The 18991-nt window shown below is 42.3% G+C and overlaps 3 non-coding genes across 3 annotated transcripts; 1 reads left to right on the top strand and 2 right to left on the bottom strand.

The window, feature by feature from the left end:
• Window positions 1-362: 362 nt before the first annotated feature.
• trnag-ucc (transfer RNA glycine (anticodon UCC)) lies at window positions 363-434 on the bottom strand. The gene has a single exon. It is a non-coding gene; the product is annotated as a tRNA-Gly (tRNA).
• A 7807-nt stretch (window positions 435-8241) lies between these two features.
• On the top strand, window positions 8242-8383 carry LOC138234124 (U4 spliceosomal RNA). The gene has a single exon (XR_011187819.1). It is a non-coding gene; the product is annotated as a U4 spliceosomal RNA (small nuclear RNA).
• A 9685-nt stretch (window positions 8384-18068) lies between these two features.
• On the bottom strand, window positions 18069-18210 carry LOC138234116 (U4 spliceosomal RNA). Its single transcript, XR_011187811.1, has one exon. It is a non-coding gene; the product is annotated as a U4 spliceosomal RNA (small nuclear RNA).
• Between the last annotated feature and the right edge of the window lie 781 nt (window positions 18211-18991).

Raw genomic sequence — 18991 nt, 5'->3', positions numbered from 1 at the left:
TGTGTTTCGGCTCGGGAAACATCATGAGCAGTGTCCTGCATGTTTTCTGTGTATAGCTGTCTTTTAACGCATACAGAATTCATTCGAAATCATTGATTTCTCCAATTAACAAGGGTCCCTTTTTGAACCTGCGAGAAGCATTCTTTCAATGTAACAGATTTACTCCGGGGAAAGCCAGCACGACATTGAGAGTAGCTCAAGCTTTCAGCACCCGTATCGGACTGCGTGTATGCAGACACCGCTCAGAATCCCCTGTAAGATTCTCCCTCAATTCCGTTTTTCAGTGCTTTAGCTCTTTCAAAAGGCTTTGCTTTGCTAGTCACAATCCAAGGCTCATGACAGCATTTGAAAACATTCGCCACTGCATTGGCCGGGAATCGAACCCGGGTCAACTGCTTGGAAGGCAGCTATGCTCACCACTATACCACCAACGCACACCCACAGGAAGCCTGCAGGACACCACCAGAGAATGCTTTTTTTAATTTTTTTTTATTAAACATAGAATTTACAAATACAAATACAACAAGAGGATCAGAGTCATGTACAAGAGAAAAAAAACGCAGCAGAAAAAAGCATTTAACTACCAGAGGTAATTAAGTAATTATGTGATCAAATTGTATATTTTACACGTATCATATTTTCCTTGCTTTAATATTTCTCAATTATTTATAAACTTTAGTTTCAACATGCATGCGTTTCCTGTAAAAAATAAAACTCAGCACACAGTTTTTCTTTTAACAACATTTCGAGTACCTCTGGCATTCATGAAAAGCAAATAACTAACTCTAAGACTGTCTAAACTATTGAGTTTTTCAAAGAACCATGAAGAAAGATGTGAAGACGGGGGTTTGAATTTAATCCTTTCTGTAGGGGGTTTAGACTTCTAAGTCACAAGCTGGGGTTTATGGCAGGAAAGGGGGTTAACTGATAAGGATTGCAGATGCAAGCTAGGAACCCCCCTGGGTGTAATGTTAAACTGACCATTTGCCCAGAACATCGTAAACTGGCCAAATACCATGAACCCCCCTCTTTACCATCAGACCGAGTGACGTCAGAAACGGAGAAGAAAACACTATATAACCCAAAAGTTTGTAACAGTACGTGGAACAATACTTCGGTTTTGTTGTTTCTTGCGGGAAACAAGACTTCGGCTTTATTGTTCCTTGCATGCAATAAACTCATCTGTTTTACTTCATCTCGGGATCAAGAACCTTATTTCTTCTGTTACAACAAATTTGGCGTAGTCGGCGGATGCTCCAGAAGGCGCAGAACTTCCCATCGGCAGGAGAGACGGTCAGCGCGCACATAACTAAGAGGTAAGGACTCCTCTTTTATTTAAAAGTCCCGACTCTCTCTGACCGATTGGGAAATCTCTGCTCCCTGCGAGAATCGCCCGAGATGACGGAGTAAACGTGAGTTTCTGAATTCCTCTGGCCCGGGAAGGCACCGGTGTATGTAATGGGTTGGTTGCTGTAAGCCCAGAATTTGGTCTGGCAGGGGTTCCGCGGTATTGTGTACAGGCGTTCGAAGCTGGTGTATGCCTTAATTGCGCGTGGAGTTTTTAACGGGTTTTGGACCCTTACCGTGAAGTTCAGGACTGGTGTGGGTCTTAATTGCACCCAGAGTTCTGAAGGTCAGAACTGGTTTGGGTCTTAATTGCACCCGGAGTTCTGAGGCTCAGAATCGGTGTGGGCCTTAATTGCGCCCGGGGTTCTAGAGCAAGTGGTGCATTAAATGCACGTAGTTCAGGACTGGTGTGGGTCTTAATTGCACCCGGAGTTCTGAAGGTCAGAACTGGTTTGGGTCTTAATTGCACCCGGAGTTCTGTGGCTCGGGATCGGTGTGGGCCTTAATTGCGCCCGGGGTTCTGGAGCTGAGTGGTGCATTAAATGCACGTATAATCCAGGATTGGTGTGGGCTTTAATTACGCCCGGGGTCCTGAGATTAGCTACGCCTTGATCGTGCACAGATTGGAGTGGCGTGGTTTCTGGCGTGGCGTGGTTTTTTTTTTTGTTTTAAAGGAAACAGGAGTAGAAGAGATATATGTATGTATGTTTTTGGTGTTTTCCTTGTTTGTGAAATACATATACACACGCACGACACTAACATAAACACACCTCATAATAAAGAGCAAAGCATTAAGTAGCAGGATTTAAAGGACGTTGAGACCCGAGAATCGCCCTGATTGAGCTCAGTGCGTAAGTCCACCCCGGGGCAAAAGCAGCGATGCTGGCGTTCTGGGGATGGTGAATTACTGATCAAGAAAGGGGGTTTTCGAGGTCTCGTTTCTTACCTGTGAACAGTGCGGTGTAAGTCCTCTCTAAAGTCTCGGAGAGGCATTTAGATCTGGAGGTAACAGACGCCCTTGGCTGAATGAGTGCAGTAATGCACAGGTTTTTCCAAGTGAAAACATCCCCCTACTGAATGAGCTGTTACCTCACACACGACAAAAGTAAATCTTAAAGAGACCGAACATGTGCGCTAACTGATGGTTTGAGAAAGTGGTGGAAGGGTCCGTTTAAATATCGGAAAAGTGTAAGTTGACGGAAAAGAAGGAGAAAAATATGGAAAAAGCTGAGTTTGTCAGAGGGAATTTGGGGGCGAAGACGCCTGTAAAGAAAGCATATATGAGTATTGATTGGCAAAAGCACAAGCATGTAGCTCCCACCCTGGTGCACGGCCGGCACCAGTGGTGGCAGATACATGAGAAAAAAAAAGAAATTGGGATGTGACTTAAAAGTGTGTTTACGGGGAAAACAAAAACCCGGAAGAAAAGATATTTTAATCGCTACGAAAGAGTATAGAAAAAAAGCTAAAAGAGGCAGTACAGGAGAATGAGAAACTAAAGAAGGAATTAACTCCTGGTCACGCTGCACTGGTTAATGTGCTGCAGCCAGCGACTAAGTTATATCCTGCTCTCCCACAGGGGAACAAACAGGCAGGAAACGAAAATAATTGGGATCAATTCCCTCAGTGGCCATATGGAGAAGGGGGGTCTGATTGGGATAACACTTGGTATGAGTGTGATAAAGACGGATCAGGGTCTCCCCTGTTAGAGGGAGGGCGCCCGCAGATCTGTACTCTCACTCGAAGTGGGAAAGGACTTGATGTAGCAGGGGCTGGCGCCGTTGATGACAGTGCCACTCTAACACTGTCTCGCACCCCGTCGAGGGGGTCTGCAATCGCACCTACCTTCCCTGATTTCCCCCATACGATCAAATCCAAAACCGTAAGATATTGACCGGTGGGCTAAAGTACCGCACCCGAAATTAGAAATGCAGCGAACCTGGAGTGCGCTTCAGGAATTAAAAGGATTCATGTAGAAGTAAAACAAGAATACAGCACATTGTATTACGAAGAGAAAAATATATTCTCGATGTGTATGTGTGTTTTATGAATTTGTGTGCCGGCATGTATGTGTGTAACTGTGAGTTTTGGTATACTAAATGACGGTGTGAGTGTGTTTAGCCAGCGGGACTGGCTAGAGACGTAACTAAAGAGACTTGACGAAAATCAACTTAAGGAGATTGGAAAATATAAGAGCGTCTGAAACGTATAAGTACAGTGCAGGTGGACGTAAAAGTAGTTAAACAGTTTTTGTATTATTATAAATTATTATAAATTGTAATTTATACAATTAGTTGCAATAATGGAAACAATTTGGTTTTATTCGAATGTCTCGAAACCAGACATGCTGAAACGGTGTAGGTTTAGAATCGAGACTGGGGAGAATAACGTCTTGTGAGAAAATCTGTTTACCTAACGATTAGATCCTGTAAATCCCTTGTAGCCTCCCTAAGTCTGTCCCAGTCCAGTGGATAAAAATGTACTGTTAATGGAGTGTTGGTTTCTCTGTTAGGGGATACTGGAGCACTACTGTCCTGCTTGTTTCACTCCTCTGTTCAACAGTGTACTATAGAGCAATGTATATGGGAAGATGGCAGGAGGCCACAGGAGTATTGGGACAGCAAGTTTTACTTGCCGAGTACCAGATTTTAATGGATGGTTTTATTCCAGATCTATTGGGTTGGAATATTATGCATTACAAAGAATGACTATGCAGAACAGGGTATCACGTGGCTTCAACTGGCTGTGATCACTCAGTATGTTGATGGTATTCTGAGTGCTTCCCCTGACGAGGAAACCCACAAGTCTGAGTTGCTTCAGCTTTAGAGTGTCTAATAGAAGCAGTTATGATAAGGCCCTTTTGTGTCTAGCATTGTGAAATTTTAACAGGGCCTGGGTGCAATGTTTTTTACAGGGTGAGCACAACTCTTAACAGATCTGCTTAAGGGGGGAGTGCAGTACAAGGACAAGATTGCCTTGGTTCCCGCAGCAAAAGCCGCCTTTAATAATTTGAATCAAGTTCTCTTACAGGTGCTGAGACTGGATCAACCATTCCTTTGTATTATTGCAAGTTGCTGACAGAGGCCACACAAGGAGCCCGCGAGCAGGTCCTGGAGGCGTGGGGACCACCACCTGAAGGAGGGCACGACCTCATCCCAGGAGAGTGGGTGTGGATCAGGAAATTTCCTTCACAGGTTCTCCAGCCCAGGTGGGACGGACCCTACCAGATCCTGTTGACAACCGAGTCTGCGGTTCGAGTGGAAGGAAAAGATCGCTGGATCCACGCGCCACACTGCCGACGAGCCTCATCCCCATTTACAGACTCAGAATGAAATCATTTCTGTTTATAACAATAATTGTTGCTGTAGGACTATGTTCCGCAGGAATTAATGATCATCTCTCCCACAAAGGAGAACATGGAATTAATTCCTTTTTAGGCCTCTCCTATCCTAGCTAAGAAAACCAACCAAAGTGCCTGCTGGGTGTGTGCCGCATTACCCAAATATGTACAGGGAGGACTTCCTATGGGAGCCATTCCTTGGCGTCGCGAGGAAGTCATAGGCATGATCATTTGGAGGGATAATTTAGGAAATTTTAATATGACAAACTATGGGGGTTGCCATAACACGACTTTAACCTGCACAACATTACAATATCTACAGGAGCGAGGCTTAGAGCCCACGAGTTTCACAGGCTCTTACGCTCCTAAATATAACAGAAGCCATACACCACCATACCTGACTCTAAATAAGGAACGTGAGGGAAACATATGTTTTCAGCACACTAATGGTCTGCACTTGGTTGGATGGAGTCGTTGCAACCTTACCATCGCTGCAAATATATCCACCTCTACCTTCCAAATTCCAGGATGGGATCGGCACACCCCACAATTCGGTATAAGTTTCTTATTTTCAGAGGCATGGGGAGCGCCAAACGGAACATATTTCATTTGTGGAAAACGAGCCTACCCATGGTTGCCAGCCCAGTGGTCTGGCTCATGTTATTTAGGATATGTGGTTCCTCATATCTGTGTTCAAATCCACAGCCCCTTCGGACCTAACCACAGACCACAAAGAAAATTGGCTGATTGGGAATATTATTTAGGTATAATATTTCCACAAGCCGGCATGAACTTTCTGAGTCGAGAGTTAATTCAAATGGCCTCGACTTTAGAAGAATTAGCAAATTCTACCTCATCTAGTCTGAAGGCTGTTAATGATGAAATGGTAGCCCTCAGAACAGTGGCCATGCAGAACCGACTAGCTTTAGATTATGTACTGGCGGCCCAAGGAGGAACTTGTGCAGTAATTGGCACTGAATGCTGCACATATATTCCTGAAAATTCTGAGCACATCTCAGATCTGGCCCAACACATTTACAATGAGGGACAGAAATTTCAGTATGGGTAAAGTCTGTGTTTGGGGCCTGGGGTGGAACCTTTTTATAGTGTTTATCCGTAGGAGTAGTATTGTTTATATGTATAATTGTAATCATCACATTCACAAAAAAATGTATCACATCTTGCTATAACCGTGGAACGTACAATGACATGGCAATACATACCTGTTCGCCAAGAAAGGAAAGATCTGCCCTGACATTGTATTTATAAAAATAGGCTACACTGACGTATGCCATATTTTATAAGGGGGGAATGAAGAAAGATGTGAAGACGGGGGTTTGAATTTAATCCTTTCTGTAGGGGGTTTAGACTTCTAAGTCACAAGCTGGGGTTTATGGCAGGAAAGGGGGTTAACTGATAAGGATTGCAGATGCAAGCTAGGAACCCCCCTGGGTGTAATGTTAAACTGACCATTTGCCCAGAACATCGTAAACTGGCCAAATACCATGAACCCCCCTCTTTACCATCAGACCGAGTGACGTCAGAAACGGAGAAGAAAACACTATATAACCCAAAAGTTTGTAACAGTACGTGGAACAATACTTCGGTTTTGTTGTTTCTTGCGGGAAACAAGACTTTGGCTTTATTGTTCCTTGCATGCAATAAACTCATCTGTTTTACTTCATCTCGGGATCAAGAACCTTATTTCTTCTGTTACAACAACCAGAACTATAACAGTCCTTAACACTTAACTACACCATTCCAAACTAACACTAAAGAAACACTAGTATATACTGGTATAACAAATATAACCAAACATAATCATTAACTGAGCAGTCACTGGGAGCAAATCTCCTTCCCATCCACAAAGGCCCTCGCTCCCACAAAGTAGGCTCTCCTCCCCTCTCTTCTGGCAGCTTCAACCTGGGGCCACAGCTGGTTCCTGGTACTCCTGTCCGCGGCAGACAGGTCCTCTGCAAACCTCAGTTTGTTCCCATTCAAATACTCATTCTCCCTCGCCACTCGCCACAGCATGTCCCTCGCCGTCCTCTTGGTGAACTGTATTATAATCGATCTGGGGCGCACTTGCCCAGACATGTTCGCTCTCCCGAGCCTGTGAACAAAGTCAATGGCCGATATTACGTCCTCCTGGTCCGGCAGGGTCCTTTTACAGATACCCTTCACTGTTGCAACAAGGTCCTTATCACGTTCCTCTTTAACTCCAAATAATTTTAAATTCCATCATCGACGGTATCTATCTACATCGTTCACTTTCAATTCAAGTTCTTTAATATGCTTTTCTTGTTTGGTATTTACTTGTTTAAGAACTTTTACTTCACTCTTTAAGTCTTCAACCTCTTTAAACACACAGTCCATGGACTTTTTAAGACTTTCGATTGCGACTGTATTAGATCAAATCATTTCCTTCAGCTCACCCATGCTCTGTGCCATCATGTTGAAGATGTTGGTCTGGAGCTCCTCCAGCGTCAGGTCGCCCCTTCCTCTCTTGGCTGCTGGGGTTTTCACAGGTGTGCTGGGCAGGGACTCCGGCTCTTCCTCTGGCAGCTGAGTCTCACTTGGGCTGCGAACGCTCGCGTACGAGCGCATCTCCAGCACTCTTTCCACGTCCCCTCCAGCTGCTTCACTTTTCCCTTTAGTTGCCATCAATTTTCTTGTAGTGCTATACATATACGATTGAGGTTTCTTAGACTTCTCCTTCGAAGACCCAGCACTCTCTTTTCTTTTCCCAGTGTTACTCATATCGAAATTCTTAAACCTAAAAAAAAACGTTTTTTTTTCTTTCAATTATAACTGAAGTTTAAACAAGTAGTGTTAAGTCCTTATTTTTCTGTAGTCAAAAAAAGCAAGGTCATGAAAAACTCAAAAAAAATCCTCAACCACTAAACTTTACCTCCCACCTGAGCGCCATCTTGAGCGCCCCTACCACCAGAGAATGCTCACGATTTCGGAAGCTGTCTCCGGGACGTGCTGATTCCACACATCCTGAATAAATCATGATATTGTTAGTTGCTGTAGCTAGACGTTCAAATGAGTTTCATGGCCAGATGGACTGTTTCCTCCAGCGGTATAGTATTGCAGTGAGACAGCACGATGCCTGCAAGACTATGTCACGCTAAACGCCACAGATTGTGTTTGTCCGTTCATGTCAGTCATCCTGCAGCCACGGGAAGTGGGACACAAACATGCCGCAATGCTTTCAAGACGTTAGGATTTGTTTGTGCAACATCCGAGAAGAGTACTTGTGGCTTGAATGTGAACTGTACGTGCCCGCCCCCTTTCCTCTGTAGTGCATGAGTTCCTCCCGGCATGCCCTTCGTCATTGTTCTGTCATCTTGTATTTAAAGGGTTGTATTTCTGCTGCTGAAAAGAATCAACGGGTTTCTTTGTTCCCAACGGAGCCCTTGTCTGTCATGAAATTCTTCAAAACCTCAAGCTAGAAGAAGACGACAAATATGAAGCGTTACAGCAACGACATGCCATGAGACGATTGATAACGATTTCCATAGGATCCCCGCGGTTGCCTGGCAACCGTCAGCTTTGCGCAGTGGCAGTATCGTAGCCTGTGAGGTTTAGCCGAGGCGGGATTATTGCTAGTTGAAAACTTTTCCCAATACCCCGCTTCCGCCGGTTTGCAATACAATCGGCAAAAGCAATTTTTGACAGTCTCGTTAGAGACTGAGCAAGGTGTTTAAAGACAGATTTGGTCATGGTGACATCATGGTAGAAAGAAGCGAGCTTGTTCCCAGTGGGCATTGATTCGTCGAATATACGTATATTTACGGTGAAATTACGGCTATACGTATATATACGTCGCCTCGAAGTATAATCAACGTCGAATTGCAACCGTAAAATTGACGACATTAACAAACGCATATATAACGTCGAAAACACATCTAACACAGTGCCTGAGGCTTTTTACTGTATGTATCGTGTGTGCCGCAACTAGGAGTATACGGCACTCTGCACAGTGTACGAAGTAAATTATTTTCGCAGCAATTAATTTACACGTGTATAATAAATATAGTAAATATAATAAATTAATTACTGCGAAAATAATTTACTTCGTACACTGTGCAGAGTGCCGTATACTCCTAGTTGCGGCACACAATCAATGCCCACAGCTTGGCATACAAGGGTTTTGCTGAGGGGGTCTTGCCACCTGCCTGAAAAAAAACAGTAAAATGTTTGAGTGCCTATAGAGTTTCTATTTTTATTTTCTTGACAAAAGTCCCCCATCAGTGCGCGGTGCCCGAGGAAAAATCTGTAGGGGGGCGTCTGAAATTCTGAGGGGGGAGTGATATTTCAGTTGAAACGGAGCTGTACGGTGCAGCTACCCAAATGAAATCTCGCAGCTATGCCATTGATTAGTGCTTCATGATAGAAGATAACGACTAGCAATCTGGTATTTGCGATGAAGTTTAGTTTCACATTTTTCGTCACTCTCAAGGTTTGTATTGCCTGGAGCGAAAAGTACCATAAGCGTTCATTTTTGCAGCTACATGGACGTTCTGAATCGTTAAGAAAAAAATGTTGTAAAACCAACAGAAAGCACAGACTGCTATAACTAGTCCTAGTTATAAAACGATTTTAAGTATAATGATAAACTACTGCAAGGAATCGGTCCACCTGAGCAAACAGGATCGTAATGTTGACACTCAATAATATGTGCAGTTCCTGGACGGATAGCCCTCCTGCCTATCAAACAGACTGAGTGACTGTTCGTGTCATTTAGTGTTGTCTGACCATTGACAAAGTACAACTATTTTTTTAGGGTGCAAATTAAGTTAGGTAAAACTTTTTGCCCAAAACTGAAGGGGCGACATTCCCCCCTCCCCCCGTGATGCCAGGCCTGTCCCCATCCTATTCCATAATGTCATTATATATAATACCATACAACAGTGACCGATCCTTACTTATTGCATGCGTTAAAATTGCACATCAGCTCATAGCAGCGATGTATTATCAATGTTAAATTTCAACCATAATATCGACAACATTAATAAACGCATACGTTGAGAAAATATCGAACCCAGCATATTTTCCGGTTATATACCACAATGCATTGCTAGTATTCGTTGGTCACCATTTTGGACACGTTTTTCAAACGTAAAAGTATATCCGAAAATATCTCAGCAATCCTCTTTTGACGAGTAAGTATGAACAATAATAATACTATCTGAATACATACAGATCTTTCTTAATATTATTTTGATTAAAATAGTATGTGAATAAGCAAAAAAATGGCACATAAAATAGTGTGAATGGGGAAGATGACACAAAATCGTTTTGCCGTTTCTCTTATTCTTATTCTATGTTGTACTTTCAAACTTTGGGTACTCTTTAATTAGGACAGACTTTATTGCTCAACTGCTATGATGCAAGCCAAATTTTATACATTTATTTCAGCTTTGAGCTTAGTAAACCGTTCATTTTTTAGATTATACTAAAGAAGATATTAATCATCATTTATTTGGGAAGTAATATTATATAATTTTCTCCTAGCTGCGGTGCTGAAGTCCCACCCTACATCAACAGAAAAAGAAATAAAGGAGCACGCAATGTGTTACTTGAAGAATGCATATGCAAGGCAGGGGGCCAGGAGATCTGGACTCTGAAAATAATAGGTTTTTGGTTCTAACTGTTAGGACAATTAGACAGGGTTTGCAAATAGTGGACAAAAATCGTCTTAACTTCCATTGTAATATTTTATATTTTATGTAATATTTTTTTCTTGGAAATATAGAAGTTGTACATTTTAAAATGTATATTTGAATCAAAATGTGGTTTTGAGTTAGTGTGTTAATGTAATTAGTTTTGTGTTTGTCATTACTATACTGTATATTGCCATGTTACCAGAATTTGTAGCTGAAGTTTAAGACTAGTTGTGTTTTTATGATTATTGCCCATATGTTGATTGTTGATTGATTGTATACAATGTATAATTTGAAATACATATGTTTCAGGTGTGAATGTGTATTTTCAGAATACATTTCTAAACCTAATCATTGGCTTGTTTTACTTGTTTCTACACCTATAAAATCTATCTTTGATGTATAATAGACCTCTACCCATATACGTATAATAGACCTCTAATGTTATCCGTATAATAGACCTCTAACCATATACGTATAATAGACCTCTAAAGTTATCCGGAACTCCAACCATATATGTATAATAGTCCTCTAAATTTATCCGTATAATAGAACTCCAACCATTTATGTATAATGAACGTCTAAATATAGACGTATAATTGACGTTTAACTTTAGACGTATATTAGAATTTCATTCTAGACGAATTGTAGACCACATTTAGACGTCTAAGATATGCGTTTAATAGACGTATATTATACGTCTTTTGCCCAATGGGTTACGTCTCAACAGAAACGCTCTTTAGCTCTTTCAGCGTTATGCAGAGAACATCGTCTGTCGAGATCACTTTTGAGTCAGCGCGAAACGCCGTGTGCTGTCAGTTTGATTTCATATTGCTCGTAGCGGCGCCCGGCTTTTGTCTGTCAAACGTTAGGTTGCGCTTCTTCATGCTGCATCGTCGGCATGAGTGGAGCTTTATAAACGTCTGTACTTACTGCGCCCCATAAGAAATCGTTTGTCCCCGTTCAAAAGAGATTGTGCGATGTCCTGCAGCAAACCTTTGACAGTTTGAAAAGAGGAATTTATTCTGCTTCCTGTGCGTGCAGTAGTTACAAAGTTGAACGCCTTTACACGATCTGCTGCAGTTTTCAGTGGGCGGGCTTTGTCAAATGGCTTGGAAAAATGCACTGTGTTTCGGCTCGGGAAACATCATGAGCAGTGTCCTGCATGTTTTCTGTGTATAGCTGTCTTTTAACGCATACAGAATTCATTCGAAATCATTGATTTCTCCAATTAACAAGGGTCCCTTAAAGGATGAGTCAAAGTAACGTCTAATCGGATTAGTTTCCTTAGAGCTGGTTCAGAGTTTGCTCAAGAGTTTACCTTTCACAGATGCGCAAAGAAGAATGTTGGGGGTGCACGCTTCAAGGCGCCTTACAGCTGTAGGGAGTGATTCGAGACGATTCGTGGCGTGTGCTCGTTCCCATATACCGTACGACCCGGGGTGCAGTGCTAGGATGACGTACAATACCGCTTGGGCACGTAACAGCGTTATATGCAAGTGCGGGACGTGAGGGTTTTCGTTTGTTCGTTTTGTTTTGCTCTGCTTTGCTTTGTTTTGCTTTCCATCGCGTTGGTAAGAGCGTAAATAAAAAGGCGATTCCTGTGTCTACCACTAATGTAAGAGCTATTTCAAGTGCGACGTGGTGCGGCTTTTCAAATGCTTGTGGGCATTTCTCTGTTGTTGATTCTTTTTTTGTGTGTAACAAAGTGGCATTTTCATGTCCGGACGGGGAGACTTTATCATTCCGACATGAAGCCACCCTTAAGTCCTCTGAGGCGTGTCTGTCTGCAAGGCTTGTATTTTGGAAATGTTTTTTGAAACGGAGAACGACTTTGAAATAGGCTTCCGCCGGCGCCTCGCGATCCAGGTAAGATTGTAGCAAGAACGCAGCGGCGGTGAGGCTTGCTGTAGTCGTGGCTGAGTGGTTAAGGCGATGGACTAGAAATCCATTGGGGTCTCCCCGCACAGGTTCCAATCCTGCCGACTACGTTGTCCGCCTTCAGTCGGTGTGTTTCGGCACAAGCAAAGAAGCGTGCCTCTTTGCTGTTCCTGGTGGTTTTAAAACGCCCAATCGCTTGTACCCGCTGCCTTGGAAATAAGTTCTTCAGCGTCCGCAAATGACATTTTGCAGCTGGAAGCAGATGTCGACGCGTTTTGCACAGAGCACCAAAAAAGCGTCTTTTTTGAAGGCCCAGGCACTGAGCATTGGTGGTTCAGTGGTAGAATTCTCGCTTGCCACGCGGGAGGCTCGGGTTAGATTCCCGGCCAATGCAGTGGCTTTTGCAGCGAGCGGCTCCATCACTTGCATCCCCTTGCAACTCGCAACTGAATACCCACTGAAGCTAAGCAGGTGTGAGCCAGGTCAGTACCTGGATGAGGATGAGCTACAGGGAAAAACAAAGCTTCCAGCTGGAAGCGGTGTTAATGGTGCCGGCGGGGGGGTGCTCACCCTGAGGTCTGTGCGGGTCCCAATGCCCCAGTATAGTGACGGAGATGCTGTGTTGTAAAAGGGCGCTGTCTTTTGGATGAGATGTAAAACCGAGGTCACAGCGCTCTGTGGTCATTCAAAATGACCACCAAAACCTTTGACAAAAGCTCTTGGTAATTGATGGTCTTCAATAATGCTTCTCCTTTAGGTACATTTTAAATCAGCTGAAAAATGCTGTGAAATGGGGGGGCACTTTAGGCCAGTGTAGGATTTGGGTTACAAGAACCATGAAACTGCACGAGAAAGCCCGTACACTGAATTACACGGCTTTCTATTCAAAGGAAGACAAAAGAAATTCCCTGAGTTTGATTTTTTGCAGCACAGAGAGGAGCACTGTCGTGAGGCCGGTTAGCTCAGTTGGTTAGAGCGTGGTGCTAATAACGCCAAGGTCGCGGGTTTGAGCCCTGTACGGGCCAGGTCTAGGTCCAGGTCCCTGTTTGTGAAACAGGCAAATGACTGTCTCAGGGGCCCATTCCTCATTCTCAAGACACATATGTGCAGTATGTACACCGTGCATTGAGCAATAGGGACTGAATACACCACAGGTAAGGTTAGAAGTCATTCTGAGGTGCCACATGTGAGGGATACAGCTAGGCATCCGAAATGTAGGGTTTGAGACCCTTCAGGAGTACTGCATCCTTTGAGACAGACCCGTGCATGTTAAACAAATGATCATTTCTTTCGGCATTAGGGACTAAATATACTAAACATATGATGCTAAAATGTTATTTCCACATATATTAATGTAATAAATGATTGCTTATGCTTTATAAACAAATCTAATTAAAATAAAAGCTTAAGTTTTGTATTTATCTTGTACCATAGAACATGATTTTCTTTGTATTTCAAGCCCACAAAGTGTCCAAATGACGCACTACATGATATAAGGAAGATTATCACATGCATATCGGTATTATCTTTCTTATGAAAATGCATTCCTTTCATTACCTTTTACTTTTTAAAATGAACTCAAATTGAGTATAATGTAATAATTTAAGTAGAATAGATTCTAATAATATAATGATCCAGTGTTTTGCACTACTTCACTGCTTCACTGCTCTATGCCATCTGGAAATAAATCCTCAGACTGCTTACTGCCCTGGGCATGTACCAATAAATTAAAGGAGCACATCTGTTTATCACTGCATTGAAGCAGGAGACACACAGTCTCTGCAAACACATCCTAGATACAGTGTTCCAGCACCTTTGACCTCATCCAGAACGTATCATTTCTTGAAAGGGATTGCTGTCCGAATGCACATCTGAATCCCAAACAGAATCTCTAGTAAAATACGATCATTTGTGAAACAGGCAAATGACTGTCTCAGGGGCCCATTCCTCATTGTCAGACACATGTATGGAATGCTTTCACCGTGCATTGAGCAATAGGGATTAAAAACACCGCAGGTAAGGTTAGATGTCATGTTCTATGATCATTTCTTTCAGCATTAGGGACTAAATATACTAAACGTATGATGCTAAAATGTTATTTTCACATATATTAATGTAATAAATGATTGCTTATGCTTTATAAACAAATCTAATTAAAATAAAAGCTTAAGTTTTGTATTTATCTTGTACCATAGTACATGATTTGCTTTGTATTTCAAGCCCACAAAGTGTCCAAATGTTCTATGATCATTTCTTTCAGCATTAGGGACTAAATATACCAAACGTATGATGCTAAAATCCTGAAAAAAGGATGTGCTCCATCTCGTCAGTAGATTGGATTCCAAAACTGATTTGGGTCAATATACATTACCTTTGAAATTAAAGTACAGTCTACTGTAGGGAACCATCAACTTAGAAAGCATTGGCCTTCCCTGGGGGTCAGGTAGGTGCAAAAGATAAACCTTTATCCTATCTTTATCTTAAGATAAGTGGCCAAGCAGTATTTTTCCAAGTTTCACCAAGCACATCATGTTGCCATAGTAGACAAAGTTCTATAAAATGTTAAATAACTTTTAAAAAAAGCATCTTGGTCTTACAGTACTGTACAAGGTGAATTAAACTGTCCCTGGTAATAAAAAGTAATTAGAAGCATCTCAGAAACTTTATCTCTAGAAACATTAGCTGTTTTATATCATGTAATTTAGTGTGATGTTGTCAGAATTCAAGGACATTATCACACACAGAAATTGGTTCAGTTAAATCTAAAAAACACAGCTAAACATGGGTTTAAATGTAACAGAAGTCTTACCTCTTGTCAAAAGATTTAATTCAAGAAGCGATGTAATAAATGATTGCTTATGCTTTATAAAGAAGCTTAAGTTTTGTATTTATCTTGTACCATAGAACATGATTTTCTTTGTATTTGAAGCCCACAAAGTGTCCAAATGATGCACTACATGATATAAGGAAGATTATCACATGCATATCGGTATTATCTTTCTTATGAAAATGCATTCCTTTCATTACCTTTTACTTTTTAAAATGAACTCAAATTGTGTATAATGTAATAATTTAAGTAGAATAGATTCAGGTAGGAAATATAGAGTCATGATGTTTATGGCTGACATCATTTCACATGGGTGAATTTTAAGCTAAGAAATAAAAACATTTACAATGAAGATACCATTGCTTAATTTTAAATGCCTTTAAAAAATAAATACCTCCTGAGAATAATTTGCCACTCCCAGATCCTTGGTAAGGTACTGTTTGAATCCAATCAGGAGAGGAGCATCCAGGGAGTGCTTTCTATAGAGTCCAGCTTGGGCCACTCTCTTCCGGCCTGCTGATACTTTTTAACTACTCAGGGCCTGTAAGGATATAAAACACCGGTTTAAACATTTTATACCTATAAGACAAATTAGAATTTTAGTAAAAAATAGATACATCTGAAAAATAAAAAAGTCTTACTGCTGATAGAGTTCTTCAGAGCTCACATCTTCCCCTTCCTTATCCGCTTCTGTTTCAGTTTCTAGAGCAGCCTCTGGCATCTCTTCCTCCTGGACAGCGGCCTCTTGCTCAGGGCCGCTGGAATGCAGGTAGATTCTTTTCAACATGCTTTTACATAATATGTTGTAACAATGATTTCAAAAAGAAACTACAGAAGCCTTACAGATTAAAAATATCTCACCTTGCCAATGTGTCTTCAGGCTTCTCATGTACAAAAAGGCCCAAGGACTCTAGCAGTCTTACAACCACTATCCTGTTTGCCTCACCAGACACGATCTCTATTCTGTGGTAATCCACGATGACCCCGTTCTTCAGGTGATTCATCATGTCCTCCCTCGCCTGTTGAGAGGCCATCCTGATCTTTTCTGCCGTGGCGTGCTTCATACACGCCCTCTTCAAGTGAGCAGGAAGCTGATCAAGAGTATTCAGGTACATCTTGCACACCAGGGGAATCCGCGCGGGTTTCCTTTGAAAATAAATAATACCATCTGTGTATAGAAACAAGCTAAGACTGATTTCTTAAATTATCCTTAATTTTCTCTCTCATAGTTTGAGCATAATGATTTTATTGCATTTATATAAGAATTGCTCATTGCTCCTAAATAAATAATGGTTTCATAAAAAAGTGAACACTTACTTGGTCTCAGTCACAGACTTTCCAATAGAAGCCATTGTGGAGTTCAGCAACTGCAGGTCCTAGAAGTGGGGAAGGAATTTTAAAAGAGAAACTGAATTACAATACAGAAGGAATGGCTGAGGGTTCACTGAAATATATAAATATACAAATTCCAAAGACTGAGTCCATATAGAAACAACTACCTTTCATTTTCAGTATAAGAAAAAAAAACATTATCTTCCAAAGCATCATAATATTGTCCCTTCTTCCAGACTCTACTTCTCTCTTGTAGTAGTATAGCAGACCTTTCCAGGTGAGCAGATCACAGAGTCCGAAATGAGCTTCCTCCATCAAGCAAAGTACCTGAACATGACTCTGTCTTCATAAAAGCGCCCCTGTAATAAAGAAATTAAATCCGAAATCAAGAGGGCAGTTGCCTACTGAAATACAAGAAGTCATCAATTTTAACCTAGCAACACATTAAAGGCTGCATCTATACAAGTACGATTCTAGAAATGCTCACCAGATTACGTTTTAAGAAGGAACTGCGCCTCAGGTTCCGCCGAGATCTTAACTCGGATGGCAGGATTCAGAGTCCGGAGTGCGGACTGATGGCGCACGGAGGGTCCATATACTGTGGATCCCTCAGTGATCTTCCGCGTATTCAAACCGCCAGCGTGTGACTCCCCTGTCCCCGTGACCTCATTGCTCTGCTCTCTCCTCTGTGCAGCTGAGCCCGACTCACGGTAAAATGGAAAAAAATATGCCCTCGACGCGAGATTTATTCTGGAGCGAGCCAGTGTTGCGCATAGCTGCCTTCAAAGCAGTTAACCCAGGTCCGATTCCCGGCCAACGCAGTTGCGAATGTTTTCAAATGCTGTCATGAGCCTTGGATTGTGACTAGCAAAGCGAAGCCTTTTGAAAGAGCTAAAGCACTGCAAAACGTAATTGAAGGAGAATCTTACAGGGGATTCTGAGCAGTGTCTGCATACATGCAGTCAGATAAAGGTGCTGAAAGCTTGAGCTACTCTCAATGTCATGCTGCCCTTCCCCGGAGTAAATCTGTTACATTGAAAGAATGCTTCTGGCAGGTTCAAAAAGGGACCCTTGTTAATTGGAGAAATCAATGATTTCGAATGAATTCTGTATGCGTTAAAAGACAGCTATACACAGAAAACATGCAGGACACTGCTCATGATGTTTCCCGAGCCGAAACACAGTGCGTTTTTCCAAGCCATTTGACAAAGCCCACCCACTGAAAACTGCAGCAGATCGTGTAAAGACGTTCAACTTTGTAACTACTGCACGCACAGGAAGCAGAATAAATTCCTCTTTTCAAACTGTCAAAGGTTTGCTTTGCGAACGCTGCAGGACATCGCACAATCTCTTTTGAATGGGGACAAACGATTTCTTATGGGGCGCAGTAAGTACAGACGTTTAAAATGCTCCACTCATGCCGACGATGCAGCATGAAGAAGCGCAACCTAACTTTTGACAGACAAAAGCCAGGCGCCGCTACGAGCAATATGAAATCATACTGACAAGCACACGGCGTTTCGCGCTGACACAAAAGTAATCTCGACAGACGCTGTTCTCTGCATAAAGCTGAAAGAGCTAAAGAGCGTTTCTGTTGACACGTAACAAGTTCGTTTCTTTCTACCATGATATCACCGTGACCAAATCTGTCTTTAAACACCTTGCTCAGTCTCTGACGAGACTGTCAAAAATTGCTTTCGCCGATTGTATTGCAAACCGGCGGAAGCGGGGTATTGGGAAAAGTTTTCAACTAGCAATAATCACGCCTCGGCTAAACCTCACAGGCTACGATACTGCCACTGCGCAAAGCTGACGGTTGCCAGGCAACCGCGGGGATCCTATGGAAATCGTTATCGATCGTGTCATGGCATGTCGTTGCTATAACGCTTCATATTTGTCGTCTTCTTCTTCTTCTAGCTTGAGGTTTTGAAGAATTTCATGACAGACAAGGGCTCCGTTGGGAACAAAGGGCGTTGTGAGAAAACCGTTGCTTATTTTCAGCAGCAGAAATACAACCCTTTAAATACAAGATGACAGAACAATGACGAAGGGCATGCCGGGAGGAACTCATGCACTACAGAGGAAAGGGGGCGGGCACTTACAGTTCACATTCAAGCCACAAGTACTCCTCTTGGATGTTGCACAAACAAATCCTAACGTCTTGAAAGCATTGCAGCATGTTTGTGTCCCACTTCCCGTGGCTGCGGGACGACTGACACGAACGGACAAACACAATCTGTGGCGTTTAGCGTGACATGGTCTTGCAGGCATCGTGCTGTCTCACTGCAATATTATACCGCTGGAGGAAACAGTCCATCTGGCCATGAAACTCATTTGAACGTCTAGCTACAGCAACTAACAATATCATGATTTATTCAGGATGTGTGGAATCAGCACGTCCCGGAGACAGCTTCCGAAATCGTGAGCATTCTCTGGTGGTAGGGGCGTTCAAGATGGCGCTCAGGTGGGAGGTAAAGTTTAGTGGTTGGGGAGTTTTTTTGAGTTTTTCATGACCTGAATGTTAATTTTTGCTTTTTTTGACTACAGAAAAATAAGGACTTAACACTAGTTGTTTAAACTTCAGTTATAATT

This window comes from Lepisosteus oculatus, unplaced genomic scaffold (assembly GCF_040954835.1).
Source record: "Lepisosteus oculatus isolate fLepOcu1 unplaced genomic scaffold, fLepOcu1.hap2 HAP2_SCAFFOLD_74, whole genome shotgun sequence".
Lineage (NCBI taxonomy): Eukaryota > Metazoa > Chordata > Actinopteri > Semionotiformes > Lepisosteidae > Lepisosteus > Lepisosteus oculatus.
Note: the sequence above shows the minus strand (reverse complement) of the source record. Positions and strands in the feature narration are given on the sequence as shown.